General features: G+C 46.2%; 1 long non-coding RNA gene across 1 annotated transcript; it reads right to left on the bottom strand.

Moving 5' to 3' along the window:
- Positions 1 to 7,609: 7,609 nt before the first annotated feature.
- Positions 7,610 to 14,844, bottom strand: LOC126037702 (uncharacterized). Its single transcript, XR_007505796.1, has 5 exons — positions 14,238 to 14,844; positions 12,418 to 12,956; positions 11,264 to 11,452; positions 10,650 to 10,782; positions 7,610 to 7,918 (listed from the first exon to the last, which is right to left on the bottom strand). It is a non-coding gene; the product is annotated as an uncharacterized LOC126037702 (long non-coding RNA).
- Between the last annotated feature and the right edge of the window lie 540 nt (positions 14,845 to 15,384).

The raw sequence follows: 15,384 nt of genomic DNA, 5'->3' as shown, positions 1-15,384 counted from the left end.
AACGTTGAAAAGAGTCACTGCTGTGCAAGAAACTAAAACTTACAGCGCTTTATGCTCGGAGAGAACTGTGGCCCCTCAGCTCGTGGCTGTGAAGTCTTACAACTTAACACGTTTCAGTTGCACACCAACAAGTTCTGAGGTGGACTGCTGACTGTATGCAATAGTCACAGCTTATGTAGGAGGGTATGATAAACTTTACTTATTTGCCTTTAACCGATGCTCCAAATATTTTAAAGTCATTCTTAAAGTAGGTTACTGGTTTGATTACCCTTCATACAAAATCCTCCTTCAAATGGAGGTTTCTCTTCTTTTCAGATTTAAGGCATGAACAGAAACCACACCTGCATCGTCACTGAAATCAGTGCCTATTTTTCAATAAACTTTAGCAGCATCAGAATTCGTCCTCAAGTACCGTTCATAAAGCAAATGCTTCATTCTTCAAAACTTTTTTTAGCAAAGGTTAGTAATGCTGTAGCACAGACTCTCACGCCCAGTCACACATGTTCTTCCCGAGACTGTTACGCAGCTTCGTATTTTAAAAATCACCATCCTAACTGTGTACCTGATACTGGTTCTCCCCTTTTTAAAGTCTGATGTTAAGGAAAAGCTGCAAGTCCTACAAAACCAGGCAGACTTGCTTGTTCTTGCCAAAGAGAAAAAGGTTAAGCATTATTAAAAAATAAGACTATTGCCTACCTTTAAGTATCCATAAAGCTATCAACATGAACCGTATGGTGGCTTGTTAGCATCAATATTTGAACACGGGCATGCAAAATGTCCTTCAGTTAAATTCCAAGCTCTATGAATTAATTGGTGGGCAATTCCCCGAGGATAAAACATCTATTAAAAGCCAACAGTAAGCCAGAAATCTCTTTCCATTTCATAGGGTAAAAAAAAAAAAAAATACAGTGAATCCTGAAAAAAGAAATCGATATTAGATAGGGAACGCCTCTATAGTTATAGGGCAAGTAATAAAACATTTAGTGTTTTGATTTTTTTTTTAATTTATGTCATCACAATAGTTAGACAAACATGGAAACATTTGCAACAGCAATACTGGGCCACTTTAAAATCTTGGTAACACTCAAATACAGGTCAGCAAAAACTAATGATGTGGGGAGGGGACTTTAGGTCTTATTATTTTCATACACATTCACACACACACACATCTATATACACATGCACACTCCACAGCTCCAAAGAGCTATCTTAACTATGTCTGCCAGTAAACGGAAATAGTAGGCAGAAAGGAACCATATCCATACTAAGACGGTTAGCTGTGTCGTAAAACTGAAGATCACTGCAACCAGTGCCATCTTAAAAAAGAAAAAAAAAACCAAACAAAAAAACCAACCAAAAAACCTGAAAGGAACCATCGCTGTGCATGTCATAAGCATGAAGGTATTTTAACCTGATGACTACTCTGCTCTATACTTTAAGCATCATTAAGTTTTTATGTATCTTTAAAGTCTAAGGTTATTATTTTAAATGACCTACTTGTAGTGGCAGCCCAAGTAGCATTCTGGAGAACACCACAGTGTCCGCAACTTCTACAGGTCAGTGCAGTATGATTAAGCACTACATTTCTAGGGGAGGAAAACAAAAAACCACTACCACTCATTTATTCAATTGAAAAGCTTATTACCTGCACTTCCAAAGCAACAGGCTACAGGAACACTGAATGCAAATTAAACCAGACCCATCTGGAATACTCTGACCTCTCAGCTCCAAGTTACACGTCTTTCATTTCGTATTTTAAGGGATTAACAGCATTTGGATGCACAGAAACTGTCTTTACAGTGATGTCTGCAGACCTCCGAGTCAAAAGTTAAAATGTCTTCCTAAAATATCACAGTTTTAGCACTTCCTCTGAAAGGAGTGAAAAAAACCACAACCAGGGAAGGAGGAAGTGAGACAATACCAAGGGTTTTTTCCAGAGATAACAAAATCCTGAGAGAACAAGATGTTTGTGCTATCAGAATAAAAATCCCCAAAGAAACAAAAGAGTTTACCTTTCCCTTGGAAAAGTTACTTTTGAGTCAAGATCTGCTCTTTTTCTCTCCCAAGCATGAAATCTCTCTTCAGCTTAAGACTGTCTTCTACTGCAGTAGAAATTTAGTGCACACGCTGGAACCTGGATAGAATCTTATTTAAAAAAACAAACAATACAATAGTACTACAGTGGCTAGAAATCTTTTACCTATTCTGATGAAAAGACTCAACTTATTTCTAGGAAATAAAGTGTTTGGGGCCAAAGCCAACACATAATGTTCATGTAAGGTTAAAAAAATTTTTTTTTTAATTTTTTTTTTAAAAATTGATATATTGAAAAAAGCTGGAGAAGGAAGCAGGGACAGAAATGAAAAACCACTCAGGGAGTCAGTGGTATAGATTGTCACCATGCGATCTAAATATTGTAATAGCAGATCACATAGTCAGAACAAGCCAGTCAAAAGTAGCACACTCCCTGGGAGAGGGGCGGGAGTCTCTTTCCCCTTGTATTTCAAGCCAAGACCCAACTAGCAGAAGGCAGTTTTTCTGTCAGATAAAGCAAGGCAAAAGGATCATGTACAGCAACTTCCTTGCAGCCTCTTGCTCCTGAGCACCCTTCTTCACCTCTTTCTTTCTTTCTTTCTTCTGGTGATGGGAAGGCAAAGCATGTTCTGTTCCTGTGAGCCCATACTGCTTGTCCCTATAGTCACAGCAGGCACCTGGGATTCCTCTCCAAAGACATTTACGCATAGAAACCAGTTGAGTGGTGTGTTACGGAAGCATAAGCTGCAGTGGATGTGATTTTGAATCAGTTATTTTCTTGCCCATCATGACAAAATAAAACCAGCAATTTCTTACTTTATAGAAATGCTCCTAAAGTAGTAGTTGCCCCCAATAGCTGTCAAGTTTTTGTATCACAGGAGAACAAATGCAGCCAAAAGAACATTTTCTCTAAAAGGACTGCTCCAAACTACACAAGCAGGCAGGCACAGGCAGCTCCCAATTTAATTAAGCGTATGTACACAGCACCACTTAGTGGTGCAAGCTGACAGGAATGAGAAGTCTGAACACCAACCTTCCCGCCCCGGCCCCCTGGACACTGCAGCCTGATCTTGATAAACTGATCGCCTGGATAAAGAAAGCTATCTGGCAACTAAAAAGATCCATTGTACTTTTCTGCTCAGTACACCTAAAGATACAGATTCACCCTCTAAATCTTGGCAATTTCTTGAATACCACCAACACTCACAACAGGTTTCAAATGGCAACGTGGCAGGACAAAGTAATAAATACTTATCCTTAAGTCTGCTAACTTTCTAAACCTTTGCCTAGACCTTAAGGAAATGTAAAAACAAACTAACTAGTGGAAAGTTCAACACACAGTCCACGCAAAGTTAAGGCTATCAAGTAGGAACCTGATTACAAGTATAAATCATGCAACAGCTACTCTATGACATGGATGTCCTGAACAGATCATCCTCTACAGTTTAAGTCCAAGGTACAAACCCATCAGCACCTCCTTCCCTCTCTGTATCGCTGTGGTTATCTGCTCCGTGCCCAGAGCCAAAAAGAATCCCGACGTTGGAGTTACTGTTCCTTTTATGCCCAGCCCCATGCTTCTTTCCCGACAGAGAGGTGATGCACCTGATTTGAGGTGGAGTGCAGACAACCTTCTCATCTAGTGCTGGGCAGTTTATTTGTCCCATAAACAAACCCCAGGAAAGAGAATGCACGGTTGGACGGGTGCACTTGAGATTTTGACCACGTGGTAGCACCGTTAACTGCTGAAAGAGCAGGACTCTCTGCCGCCCTGTGTCCATGTCACGACTGCCCTCACGTCCCCAGTCTGCACCCAGCTCCTCCAAAGTGTGCAGAGGGGCTTCCAGCCCTGGCTCAGCAGGCGTCCGCATAAGATCCCCCAGCCAAGAGGGGGGTGTATGCTCACCTGCCACATCAATACCGTGGGTCCATTAAAAGCCACCCCCCAACCCTTTCCCCAGAAGTGCTTGGGGGAGGCTTTTCAGTCATCTGGCTGTAAACCCCCTCCCCCTCAGGGAGACCAACATCCAGGCATGCCTTGCTCTAACTCCCCAAATCCACTGCCCTCCGAGGAATAAAAGGTGCCTGGGCCACTACCACGGCTCTAATCTGCAGATATGCCTGGCTTCCCAGAAGTAGGCTGAGAAAGCCAGCATTAAGGCAGTCCTTCCCACTCCCAGATCCACAAAATCCTCAGAGAAAAGAAGAAAAATAGCCACTTCACTGCAGCATGTGATATAGAGAATGAACTACTAATTGCTCAATGATTGTCTCTCTATAACTTTACATATGAGACAAAGACTGGTGTTTGTAAGAAGGAACCATGAACAATCACAAAATCTTGTCGAGAAGACACAAGTAGAGGCCTTGCTTGAATAGATAGGGCTAGCAAAGGTACGAACTCCTGCCTTTGTTCTCGTAACCATATGATTCTTGTAACACTGCTTACCAAGGACTGGTGTCTGTCAGGGATTAAGCTTGTCAGGGACCGGTACTCGTCAAGGACGGATGCGTCAACCAAGGAAGTGATAATAAGAACTGAAATATAGGTCTAAGATAAGGTGTATGAGAAGCAACCATAAAACTGTTATAATTGCCTAGTAAGAAGAGAGCATGCGTGAATGACTAAAGTTCATCTAAAGGACAGAAGAGGAAGAAGAAGATAGAACCCCTGAACAAGTAAATGACCACCAGAGACAAATCTGAGCATGCGCAATGATGACATATACATTTTAGAATTGCTGACACAAGCCTTTTTAATTACTCCGCCTCCACTTATGCATATGTATGTTTTTGTATTGAATTACCTTATGAATATGTATATTTACATTGTATAAATTTCTGGTAAATTGTGCAACGGTGTGCACGATAGGTGGAGCGATCCCCCGTGCAACCAGTGCTGTCAATAAAGAATACCTACTTAACAGTTAATCAAACTATTGAGTTAATTTCTTTGAATCACATGAAGTAAATGAACTTGGGGGACACAGGAGGCCAGTTCTCCTGAGGTCAATGGAAAGGAGGGGTAGATGCAACATATCTGAGGATTTTCCATGTGCACAGCTGAAACAGCCATGGCTTAAGCAGGGATGCGTCCCATTTATGGCAGTTCCTCCCCACTTCTCATCCCCAAAAGACAAACTCAGGCCTCTGCCTTCTCCGTGGGTAGCTCCCCACTCCCTTCAGCATGGAGCTGTGAGGCTCTGCCTTTGTGGAGAACCACAGGTGGGAAACCGAGGCTACTAATGGTGACCACAGAGAACAGACCAGCTCGGAGGGGGCGAGGAGGGCTGATGCACAATTTCTACGTTTGAATTTGTTGGGAACTCGGTGGGAGTCACAGGCTTGCAAGCCACAACCCCAGCTATCCAGGACACGGGCTTCCCAAGATCACAAACCTCCGGGGACGGCGCCTGCGCCGGCGAGCGAACGCCGGGCTGCCCCACGCGAAGCACGGCGCATGCGCCCGGGAAGCGCGTCCGCACGGCTGGTCGGGGAGCGGGCGCAGCGGGAAGCCCGCGGAAAACCACGCAAAACCAGCAACGCTCCCGAGTCTGACCTGGTCGGACTCCGGGGGCCGCGAGGACTACGCCGCGCCCGAGAGCCACGCTGCTGCCCGGCCGCCGAGTCCACGAAAACTACAGCTCCCGGCATGCCCCGGGAGGCAGCCTGCCCTGCTGCCTGACCCCGAGGGGACGCCGCTTCCGTTCCCCCCCACCTCCCCCCGCCGGCGCAGCGGCAGTTCCCGCTGAGCCCCCAGCGCCGCTCCGGGTAGCTCCGGCGCGCTCCCGCCGCCGCCCCTCCGGCACGGCGCGGCCCCGCTGCCGCTCCGTGCGTCCGACAGGGACCCCGCCGTCCTCCTCGGGGTTTTCCCCGGGACCCGCCGGCCGACCGCGCAGCCCCGCCACGGTGAGCCCCCCACGCGCGCCCGTTCTCTCAGCCGCCCTGTCAGCGCCCCCCCCCACCCCCGCGCGCCCGTTCTCTCAGCCGCCCTGTCAGCGCCCCCACCCCCCCCCGCGCGCACGTTCTCTCAGCCGCCCTGTCAGTGCCCCCCCACCCCCACCCCCGCGCGCACGTTCTCTCAGCCGCCCTGTGAGCCCCCAGGGCTCCCCCCCGGCCTCGGCACAGGCGGCCCCCACCTCCCCCGGGCCACCCCCGCCTCCGACGTTCGCGCTCCGAGGGGCGCCCGGCCCCGCTCACCTTCTCCCTCGGGGCAGCCGCAGCCCGGTCACCGCTCAGCTCCGCTCCTGCCTGGGCTCCCGGCGGCCCCTCCCCCGGCAGCCCCTCCTCCCCCGGCGGCCCCCCCCTTGCCAGGGAGGGTGCGTCGCCTTCAGCCTCTCACTGCCCGCACCTGTGGCTCCTCCAGCCCCAGCCCGCAGCTGTGGTACCGAAACCCGGAACAAAACCCCTCAACACCAAGGTGAAGTGAAGCAGCAGGCACTGCCTTGATTGAGTGAAAGATGTCAAGAGTCATCTGATGTGGAAGAGGTGTTAACTGGGGTCAAAATACAGATTTTAATACCCATCTTGTTTTAGTTCTAAGACTTGGCGATTGCCAGGTATCATCTTTTCGATTTCCCCAGGTCCACCAGAGAGCGAGGCCACAAGGGAGATTTCTTCCAGAGAGACGATAGAGTTATTAAGTCTAAAGACCACGATTTGCTTTTCTCCTTCATGAAAAGGTGAGTGGATCATATAGCATCACTAGTCACCCAAACAGTTAACCCTGAACTTTTCACCTGTCCTTTAATGCAGTCAACTCCAAGCTAAATTTTTCCCGTTATTAAGAGGGGACCAAAGATCATGTGAAGTATTATTATCCTTTCTACAAATACACCCCCATCTTAGAGCTTTAGCTACTAGAGAAAGTCTTTGGAGTTTGGGGTCAGAGGAGCTGCAAGTATAAACTTTCATACAGCTCTGTTTAGGATGTGTGATGTTCCTCTGGTTGTCTAAACCAGTCTAAATTTCCACAGATGGTCCCGACTCTGGGTGGCTCTAACAAGGATCCTGGAACTCCAGTAAGTTCTAAACATCATTTTATATTTTAAACATGACCCCAAGTTCCTTTTTGCACTTGTCTCTACGGTTTTGGCAGCTGACAGCCCCAAGGGGTGCTTGTACAAGTTTCTCCCGAAGGGCGAGTAAATTAATTCTTTTGTCCGTGAGGTGGATGGTTTGGTAACGTTATAATTCACAACGCTATAATTCCTTCTTTCAAATTTAAAAAAAATAATTGCCTTTTAAATCCATCCAATTTACTCTGCTAAAATGATTCTCATTGTTCTACCTCTTTTCTCAAGTTTTGGTTAAATTCAATGTCAGTATTCTCCACGGAACTAGATTTTCATCTGACTTTGGAATCGGAAGGCAGGCTGTTACTGAGGTTAAATTTTGTGTCTTTACAAAACTTTGAATCAGTTACAAAACTAGATTATTTTTTTTAATCCAAATGACAAAAACGGTTAATATCAAGATGAATAGCTCAAACAATAATTGTTTCATTTTGTTTATCTCATGTTTAGAACCCCTCAAAAAAAATACATACACCCTCTAAACACACAGAAAGATTATTGCCCTCGGCAATATTCCTAATAGCAACCCCAACATTATAAACTTTACACAACTGTTTTCCCAAATAGATAACGTGAAACTTAACTTATAGATTTTCCGTTTTAAAGGGCCAGTTTCTTTAGACTTCCAGTTTCTTGTTGGGTGCTTTCTTTATTCTCAAATAATGAAGCCAAGGTTCTTCTCCCAGACCTTTACTGCTACAAGTGTTGTTAAAATGACTCGACACGGTCCTTTCCACTTCTCGGTGATTTTATATATATTCAATCTCCTGGTCGGAAGGGATGCGCTGCTACGTCCAATTCTAAGGGTCCAGCTGTGGAGACATACTGACAAAGTTCTCGAAAAGAATTGCTTAAAGAAATCATAACACCTTTTAAAAACATATCTCCAAAGACACTCAAGATACTCAGAACACAGGACTCTTGATATGGTCTTTCATACAACATTTCATAAAGACTTGACTTTTCTTTCTCTTCTGGCTATACTCTGATTCTTAATGGAGCCACGGGTAACGCTTTAACCCATGTGAGGAGTGAGGTTTCCTGACAAATTTTACTCGACTGTTGCTTAAGGATATAGTTCATTCTCTCTCTCTCCCCCCACACACTTGCTTGTGGTCTATGTGGGGTGTGATAGTCTCAATCCATAGATAATACTTTGCTCAACTTGTCTCATAATCTTTGCTATAAAATGAGGGCCATTGTCAGATGGCATTCTTACAGGCACCCCATATTTTGGTATTATCTCTTTGAGCAAGACTTTGACTACTTCCCTTGCTTTGTTGGTGCGACAAGGGAAAGCCTTGGGCCACCCAGTAAAGATATCAACTAAAACTAGGATATATCCTTATTTTCAAGGCAATTCTATAAAATCAACTTGCTAATATTCTTCTAAAAAATTTCCTTATTTAATAATCCCAAAGATGATCTTATTACTGATTCGGGGATAATTTTACATACACATTTCATGTCCGCTTATAATTGCTTAAACAATCTTTGTCATATTTCATTTTCTGTTTCCCAGTATACTTTGTGATGTTCAATGGGGCAATTTCTCTTATTATTGTGGGTGGGACTATTATTCGACCTGTCGGTGTTACAGCCTATCCTGTTTCATTTTGTTAGCCTGCAATCTAATAATTAATTCTTCATCTTTTTCATTACAATTTGGAGTTTCTTTAGGCAATTTTATACCTTTCTCTGGAACTAGTGCTAGGATGCCTTTTTCTGCAGCCTCTTTAGCAGCTTTATCAGCCAGTCGGTTACCTGCATTAGGACCGGTCTTACCTAACTGGTGTGCTTTACCATGCATTATCGTGACTGCTGTTGGTTTTTGAATGGTCTCTAACAATTTCAGTATTTGTTCTGCGTGCTGAACAGTGGTTCCTGGTGCAGATAACGGTCCTCTTTCTCCCCGTATCGCTCCATGCGCACGTACTACTCCAAAAGCATACTTTGAGTCTGTCCAAGTGTTGACTCGCTTTCCTTGACTTAGTTCCAGAGCTCGAGTAAGAGCTATCAATTCAGCCTTTTGGGCAGATATCATCGAAGGCAAAGTTGGCAACGCAATTACCTCCTCAGTAGTTATTGTCTATCTCGATAGACGTTTTCCTTCACAGATGGAACCGCTTCCGTCAGCATATAGTTCCCAATCTGTTTCTTCTAGTGGCACATCTCAGAGATCCAGTCAGCTGGAGTAAACTCTTTCGATTGCCTGCAAGCAGTCACATTCCAGTTCTCCTTTAACTTGGTCAGTTGTTGAAAACGCAACAGGGTTAACGGCGGTAGTAGTTTTTAGGTAAACATCATCGTGTTCCAGCAACAACACCACTTGGTATTTCAGCATTCTGCTAGGGGATAACCAGTGCCCCCCTTTCCGTTTTAGCACAACAGTTACCATATGGGAAACATACAGTAATCCTTTGTCCTCAGGTGAACTTAGGAGCTTCCTGGATCAGTAGCACAGTTGCAGCGACGGCTCTCGGACGACCAGAGCATCCCAGACTCACATTATCTAATCGCTTCGAGAAGTAGGCCACAGCTCGCCCACTTGGCCCTAAATATTGGGCCAGGATACCCAGAGCTCTACCTCTTCTTTAACGAGCAAAAAGTTTCAAGTGTCTTTTGTGAGATCTGGCAGACGCTAGGGCTGGCACCCCTATTACAGCCTGTTTCAATTCTTGGAAGGTAGCTTTCTCGGCATCGGTCCAATCCATTGTTTGAGGTTTTGAGCTGCTCCTATAAAGGTCAGGCCAGCAAGCCACAATTTATAATCTACAGGTGACACCACTCGACCATTCCCGGAAATGCTTGTCATTAATTTTTTTAGTCTTAGGTTTGGGGAGACGACACATTGCCTCTTTTCCCTCAGGTCCCAATTGTCTCTGTCCTTTTAGGATTTTAAAACTCAAATAAGTTTCTTCTTTCTGGGTTATTTGGGCTTTTTCTTTTGACACTCGATATCCACTGATTCCCCAAAAGTTCAAAAAGTTAACAGTTAACTTTGTGCATTGTTCTTCCTTCTCAGCTACAATTAACAGATCATCCGTATATTTCACCAAGATTTCTTGATTATTTTCTTTCTTCCAAATCTCTAATTCTTGTGCCAGTTGATTTCCAAAAATGGTAAGACTATTCTTAAAGCCTTGAGGCAAGACTGTCCACGTATATTGTGTTTTTCTCCCAGTCTCAGGATTTTCCCATTCCAAAGCAAAAGCCTCTTGACTATTGGGATCCAAGGGAATACAGAAAAAGGCATCTTTTCGGTCTAACACTGTGAACCATTCTCGTTTCTCCGTTAGGGTTGTTAACAAAGTATAAGGATTTGCCACTACCGGATGAATATCTTGTACCATTTGATTTATTGCTCTGAGGAGGTCTTGAACTAATCTGTCATCTTTTTCATCAGCCTTTTAACAGGCAAGATCGGGGTGTTATATGTGGATTCACATTCTGTTAACAATTTGTATCTTAAAAATTTTTGTATTACCATTACTAACCCTTTCCAACTTTCTGGTTTTGGGGGGGGTATTGTTTAATTCTTACCGGATTCGATCCTGGCTTTAATCAACTCTCACAGGTTCTGCTTTTTGGATTTACCAGGAACTTCCCAGTCCAGACGATTGGAATGACAGCATTATACTTGGACTGGTATAATCTTCTGCTTTCGGTAAACATCCTGTTAACAACAAAGCCACTGCTTCGATACGTGTAGTTTCTGGAATTAAAATTTTAATCTCTCCATTTTTAAATTTAATTTCTGCCTCTTAAGTTCTCAAATAGATCTCTCCTTAACAGGAGTTTAGGAGAATTTGGCACATACAAAAACTGCTGAGTGACCCATTGCTTTCCTAATTTCATTGTTAAAGATTTAAAGAAGGGTCTAGTTTCTCGTTCACTTGTTGCACCACCACCACCAATTTCTTCAAAACTTAACTCTCCCTCTAAGGTATTTAAAACTGAAAAGGTGACTCTAGTGTCAACTCAAATTCAATGTTCTGTTCTCCCAGTTCAGCTTGTTGCTGAAATCTGGAATAAAACTCCTTAACAGCAGTGAGAAGTTAAGCAGCACGTACTTTATTGCAGCGCTGGGCATACAGGGGATCACTCCACCTAGTGTGTGCACCTGTCTAGTTTAATCATGCAGGTTAAATACACACCTGTTATCCATATTCACTAAATTTCTGGGAAATGTCATACATAATCATCAACTGTCCGATAAATCATTAGCATATGTAAATGTCCTTCTACGCAGGCGTGGTGAAGCCTCTGGTGGTCTTCAGAAGCCCGCTGGTGGTCTTCCATAGTCTTCTTCACTTTGTCCAATAGTTGACCTCTCTTATGTGATTCTGCGCAGTATGATTTTCACCATCATGTATTAGATTTACATAAAAGTACATTCAATGTTAATTCTTGAATTTAACGTTTCTAGTGATTGGCCCTCAGTCACACCACCTTCTCAATATTCTTATACTAATACATTCATTAGTTAATCTTACTTAATTCCACTAACTGGAATCTTGATCAAAGTGGTGTTTCTAAGCAACAGAACTAAGATCCATAACGATCTCTCTTAGTTTCTTAGGACGAAACACTACAAACTAACAAATCGGTCGAAGTTTCTATGGTTAACTTATTTTAGACAATACTTATTTTCTTATGACTGTATACAGCACATTTTGTATGTTCCTAAGTTTCGATGACTACATTGCGGGCTTCAAACCCCTATATATTCTACAGTCTTTACTTTTTCATCAAACCCAGCTTATATAAAATTTTAACTTATCAGAATATTTGTAACAAGCTGTAACCAGAGGTTCTGCTGCGAGACTTCCCTCCGGTCCCTGTCAGATACGTTCACTTAAAAAGAACAAATCTACATGTGGTACTTTATTCCATTTACTCTCTCTCCTACAAAACAACAGTAATTGCAATATAGTATTGTAACTCAAAGCCCTGTTTGTTTACCATTTTTCCTGCAATTCACCCCAATGTGCCAATAAACATCCCAACAGTGATGTTTCTGGTAACTTTTCATCAGCAGTTCTATTTCCTGCACTCTTATTCTTAAACAATGTTGCTAATGCCATTACACTTATATACATTCAAATACTAAATACCAAACAAATGCAAACGACAGCTGTCCCAAATAATACACAAAGTCCAACCCAGCAATAGCTTCCGCTTATGACTTACGGGCAGACGCCTAGGCTTCCACTCCAGACGGGTACCCTCCAAGCCCCAACCCTGCGAAGCTTTCGCCGCGCTTCACGGGCAGGCTTTCCAAACAAATTCCAAAGAAGCAGCGCCTTACCTTTTTTCCAGGGAACGCTGCGAGGAGCTTTGCGTGTCGAGGGTGACGGTTCTCCCCGAGAATACCTCGGTGCCGGCTGGAGTTCGATCGACACTCGATCTCGTCCAGTCTCACTCGCAAGGTCCCATCTGGGTCGCTAAAACCATTACCGAAATCCAGAATAAAACTCCTTAACACCAACGTGAAGTTAAGAAGCAGGCACTTTGTTTATCGCAGCGCTGGGGACACGGGGGATCGCTCCTCCAAAGGCGTGTCCCACTTAGTATCAAAATCCGTCAGTTTTTACAGACTTTTCCCGCCAGGTCATTGTTACCTAAGCTCCTTCCGTAAAAACGCATACTATGCTCGTTCTTAAATTTAACCTTTGTAATGATCGGTCCTGTGATTATATAACCTTATCAATATTCTTATTTAAAACCAATCATTGGTCAGTGACACCTGGCTCTGCTGACTGGCATCTTCGATACTCAAATCAAGATGGGAAGGGTAAGGGGGTTTCCAAGCAGCAAACTGGTGTCCACGACGGTTTCCTTAGTTTCCTGAAACAGCATGCAGAAAAACCAGTAACTTCCTGGTGAGGTCTCTAGGGTTAGCTGTTTCAAACTTTAACAATATTACGGTTCCTAGCGTCATGCATAACACAGCTCCTAAAGTTTCTATGGCTACGTTTCAAACTTAACAATCCTATATGTTATGCTTCACAATTTTACTTCTTAATCAAACCTAACTCTCCTATGTGATTAAATGTTGATTTCTTTACCAGAATATTTGCAACAGCTGGAGCCCAGCAGGAACAGGGGGGGCACGGCCCGCGCCCCCCAGCGCCTCACCTCCTCCTCCCCTGGGCTCCCTCACAGCCCCTCGCCCCGTGCAGAGGGAGCGCAAACGCAGCCCGGAGGGCAAAGGGGACGGCCGGCCAGCGTCTATTCAGTCAGTCACGCGCCTATCAAGTCCTGCCAGCGAGTCTGCGCCGGGGCTCGGGGCACCCCCCGGCGCTCCCCCTGCCCCTCCGACACCTCTGATAGCATATTTCCATACGTTCTGTATGGCACATCTAAATATTTGGATGGTTTTAATACTTTGTACCAGCTGTGGTTTGCTGCTAGGTGACTGTAAAAGTGAGATTTGGTAAATAATTATTAGAAGTCTTATACTAACGCTACGACTGAAACAACAGACAAAAGTATAGCCGAGTAATTAACTAGCAGAGGTAGGTACTCCTATGTTTTGCAGTTCTTTGCTCTTATGACTAGATGTTCCCCTGTAAGCTAAATGGGAACAATGCTGAAACTGATCACATGTGATTGAAACTGCGTTAAGCTTCAAGATCAAAGAACAAGGACAAGAATAAAGACTTCGAGGACAGCCAGCAAGAACTTCAAATGGGTCGGTGGTTGCAAAACCACCCCTTCGTCTCAAATGGATCCTTCATTGCGCGTGATCGGATGTAGGCAGTGCTATGATAATCGGTTGCCGTTGTTTTTATGTATATGTATACTAATGTGATTAATAAGCAAATACTTATTCTATATAACCTGTTTGTGCTAAAGCTGTGGCATGCACACTAGGTGGAACTATCCGCCGTGCATCCAGCGCTGCAATGAAGAACGCCTGCTTTCTAAAACTCCAAAACGAGTCTTAGGGAGTTTCTTCGACCGGCTTTTCAGCATCAGAGGTACAAGGGAGGAAAGGAGGAAAAAAAAAAAAAAAAAAAAAAAAAGGCAGGGGTGTGGGAAAGAGAGGGGACCAGGGGAGGGAGGGGCAGGGAGGGACCAGAACACTGAAGAGGGGAGACAGGGCCCCGAGGGCCCGGGGCTCACCGCAGCTCTTGTTCTTGGCGCTGCCAGGAGACTTTGCCAGTTCAGCCGCTTCTTTCTCCTTCTCTCCTCCCTTCCTCTTCTGTAACTCCAGTTGCTTGGCTGTCCTCCGCATAACGGAACATGCAAGCCCCTCGCAGCTCTTACGAGATGAGGCCTCCTAGACACGTAGCCTCGCTTGCTCGCTCACTACATGGCCGTACCGCGCTGCTGGTCGTGCATACAGACCCTGGCGGTCTGACCTGCTGTGAACTACGAGGAGGGATCCTCCCACACCCACAGAGGCAGGGTCTCTCTGGCCTGCAGCGGGAGGCAGCTGCCAGCCAGATGGCCTTCCGTTTCTTCTTTACCTTTCTGTGGCCTCTCCAGCTTCAGCAGCTCCCGTCCACAGCCAATAAGCGCTCCGCCTGTCCCTCTGTGCTCCCGTGCCGCGAGGAGAGGGAGGCCGGGCAGAGACAGCCTACGCGAGCCTGAGGCTGCTGCAGTCAACAGCATCCCCGGGGACAAACGGACAACCGCGCTCATGGCGTGGCCTCTGGCAGAGGGAAAGAGGCAGCAGCGACCGTTATTACCGTAGCTCCACCCTGGCCGGAGCCCCTCCGTCCGCAGGGGCTTCAGCGGACGGACGCCGCTCCTTCCCCGCGCCGCTGCTAACGGCACTCGCGTTAAGGGAGACTCGAGAACACCGGAGGGCCAGCTTGCTGCCCTCACGACAGGGCTCGGGGGCTGCCTGCGGCTGCAGCACAGGCTTCAGGGGAGGGGCTGCAGCTGGGGGCAGCCCCACGAGTCGAGCGGGGCTGGGGGAGCTCCGGCGACTCGGGGAGGCGCCCGCTGGCCGCGCCTGGGGGGTGCCCGCCTCCGTCCCCTCTTCTCTTCTGTCGGCTCTCGGGGACCTGCCCGGCGCTGCCCTGGCCCGGCTCGCCTCCGGCGGACCGGGAGCCTGCCGCGGCGGCCGCTTCGCAGCTTCCCGTCCCGCCAGCCCCGGGCAGCCAGTGGGCAGGAGGCACCGACCGCCCCCGCCGGAGGGGATCGCTCGCCTCACCCGCGGTCCCGGTGCTCGCTCGCTGCCGCCGACACCCACGCCCTGCGCGCCGCCACGCTGCTCCCGGTGACCGCGCATGCGCGCCGGCCGTACGACGGCACGCCGGAG

The sequence above is a fragment of the Accipiter gentilis genome, chromosome 4 (assembly GCF_929443795.1).
Source record: "Accipiter gentilis chromosome 4, bAccGen1.1, whole genome shotgun sequence".
Taxonomy (NCBI): Eukaryota; Metazoa; Chordata; class Aves; order Accipitriformes; family Accipitridae; genus Astur; species Astur gentilis.
The sequence above is the reverse complement of the archived record's forward strand: the minus strand, read 5'-3'. Positions and strand labels throughout refer to the sequence as shown.